This window comes from Agrilus planipennis, unplaced genomic scaffold, assembly GCF_000699045.2.
Source record: "Agrilus planipennis isolate EAB-ADULT unplaced genomic scaffold, Apla_2.0 scaffold154, whole genome shotgun sequence".
Taxonomy (NCBI): Eukaryota; Metazoa; Arthropoda; class Insecta; order Coleoptera; family Buprestidae; genus Agrilus; species Agrilus planipennis.
In genome coordinates, this window is record NW_020439244.1 from 485,404 (window position 1) to 488,511 (window position 3,108).

At 42.5% G+C, this 3,108-nt stretch overlaps 1 pseudogene; it reads right to left on the reverse strand.

Moving 5' to 3' along the window:
- Positions 1 to 273: 273 nt before the first annotated feature.
- On the reverse strand, positions 274 to 844 carry LOC108738551 (annotated as a pseudogene).
- Between the last annotated feature and the right edge of the window lie 2,264 nt (positions 845 to 3,108).

The window sequence follows — 3,108 nt, forward strand, 5'->3', positions numbered from 1 at the left end:
GCTACTCGCCCGCTACACCCCCCCCCACGTTGGAGAGAACGTGTCTTAATTAAAAATCCCTTTTGTCTCAATTCTTTTCAACCCTGGGATGATGCGACAGATTATTACTAAGTATTACGTACAAATCCCGTCGGGAATCGTCTCCCGATTCGGTGTTAGTTATAAATTCCCGATTACATCCCTTTGGGAACGCCGAGCTGGATGAACAAGGATCCTCAAAGGACTCTCTTGGCTTGGTTCAGTTATTGACGCCTACGGTTGTGTGTATAATTGTTGTATTTTTTAATTAAAAATCATTACACGTCACTCAAAAATACATAGTTACAAGTGCATACATTTACATTCTTCGCTCAGTATTCTTCGAACAGTTGGCAGCCGGTTCCCCGGCGGTCACGGGACCGACGAGTGCAATCGCTTCGATTTCCACGGCCGCTTGCATGGGTAGTTTCGCCTGAAAAACCGTCCTGGCCGGGAACTCGTCGGGAAAGAACTCCCTGTAAACGCTATTCACTACACACAAGTCCTTGATGTTGTCCAGGAGGATTGTGACTTTGACTAACTTGTCGAAACACGAGCCGGCGTCCTGGAGGATGCAAGCGAGATTTTTGAGGGCTTCCCGGAATTCCTCTCCCGCACCGCCGCAAACGAATTCTCCAGTGTCCCTGTCCAGACCCATCACTCCGGACACGTAAAGGGTGTTACCTGCCTGGACCGAGTGAGAAAATGGTCCCGTAGGTGGGGGCGCTTTACAACTGTTGTTGTGTCTTTTAACTGTTGACATGCCTCATTCACGAAATAATTCACTAGAATTTTTTTGGACGTCAAAACGCCGCCGCCCCATACGTCAAAAGTTACATTACGATGACGTTTGCCACGTCATACGATAGATAAATTTATTCATAGAGCACAATTCGTTTCGAAGTTCTTCGAAGAAAACATCGAATCCGTTCGAATGGGTCTCGGGGTTTCCACCCTAATAAATCAAGAGAGTCCATTTCCCTGCCATTCGTCGATTCTTAGGACCCCTTTTGCTGCCCCATAACCGATCCGTTCGCCAGATTAGTCGCTTTTTAAACAGGAAATTAAGCTTACAACGTAAATCTCCATAAAATACGAATCTGAATAACAAGAAACAGGGAGATAGGAATGGTCCAGTTGATAACCGGAGGACGAGAGATCGAAACCAACCGAAGACCGATTAAAAAAAAAATAATTACACCGCACGGTAGTCGATAGACAGTAAGTAGTTACAGTCGAGTTACTAGAGAACCGATTAATACAATCCAAAAAATAGAATAGAGATTATCCCCCGGATAATGTCTAATCCTCGGGGCAATTAAGGGCAAAGAAAAGGGAGCGTATTGTGCTTGTAATAATAATAACAACAAGAAAACAGAAGAGAGAAGCTGAATATAAGATGAGATAAGGTCGCATCTGGTGTGTACAGTAACCACCAGGAGGAGAAACTCATAAAATAAATCCGCGACGAATCTGTTGTTGTGTTATGCATACAACATACTCAACTCCTGCTCGCGTTCCTTTCGGGTCCTTCCTCCGGGATGCGACGGCGTTATGCAAATGGGAAATGGGTTGGCGACGCCATTGTAGCGAAATTCGATTTGGATGAGCGTCATTTAAATGTTCATATATACACACTATGCATATACAAGGTATACAACGGGTACATGTCACATGTCACACGGCGTTACCCCGCTTTCAAGTCTCCGTCATCCGCCCTCGTCGGTTTTCTGGCTGTGGCGTGACGGCAGTCGGCAGTCCTGCGGGATGCAAACGAAATTATACCGGTTCGGATGGAAATTATGCGCGACAGAGTTCCTTTGTCGATCCGGATACGTATTAATCAATGTATCGTAAGAAAATTGATGGTAGAGGTAGAAAATGTTTACATTGCAGGGTGGGAGGAGGGAGAATTTTTTGTAGATTCTGTACATAAGGAAGCGTAATAATACATCATATTAAACGTTTCGTCGTTCTCAAATTTTCATCATCATTTCTCCTGTGTGAAGACTCTGCCCCTTTTAACTCCTGTTTCTGCTTCTAACAAGTCTAATGCGTGTTTTTTGCAGGTTTACAAGCACCTATGTAATTTGCTGTAAAAACGGCATATTGAGAACGCAAGTGAGTGTGTATTTGTGTGCGATAGAGAGAGAGAAACTGCTCGGTACACAAAGTGAACTCAATTCCGTCATTATTTCACTGATTAAGCACTGATCTCTGCAAATTACGTACACATTCTAGCCGGCAACCAGACGTGATGTAAACAAATCCCTGCGAATTGTAATTTATCCCGGATGATGTCCCGGATTACTGCGCTGGCCTGTTACCATCGCCGTCTACGTCGTAAACAAACACTTAAGCCGGGACTTACATACACCTAAATTCCCCTTTGGCGAAAACTTTTTGTACAAAAGAGCGACAAATATATATACTGAACATGCATCTGTTTTTATTTCCGTTTTTGGAACGTGACATTTTTCTTTTGTTTTTGGTTCGTCGCGTGCACAAATAAACTTCTTTTTTTTATTAAACAGAATTTAGATCATAAAACATTCTTAATATTTCCAAGTGCTTACGCGAAATCTGCATAAAGGGCGTCTTAATGTGGCGCCGGGATTACGTTTAACACCTCAATATTGCGAATTATCTGCCTTAATGTCTACTAAATGCAGCCACTTACTTGATTGGCCGGGAAAACTTCGGGCCGTTCGCGAAATAAGGACGATCGCTATTTCGATTCAAATATACACACTTGCATTTGTGTACTATTCGTTGTGATTTATGCAACCATCAAATCAGATAATCGAAAATTTCTTAACGTCGAATATAATCAAGATTCCTTTGGTTTTCTCGACCGGCGTCGTACCAACCAATGTACGAACTCAATGGGTAACAAAAGAAAAGCTCGCGCTCGGAGTGTCAACGTGTCGCGTCAGGCAGACTAATTTCCAGTTCAATTATCAGTTCGAGTGTGTGTTAATAAATTAATAGGGTGTAGTTTCTCGAATAGAATGAATACATACTTAGGTATATATATTGTTTAGTATTACATTACGAACATAATACAATAATCGCGAATAAAATTATCAC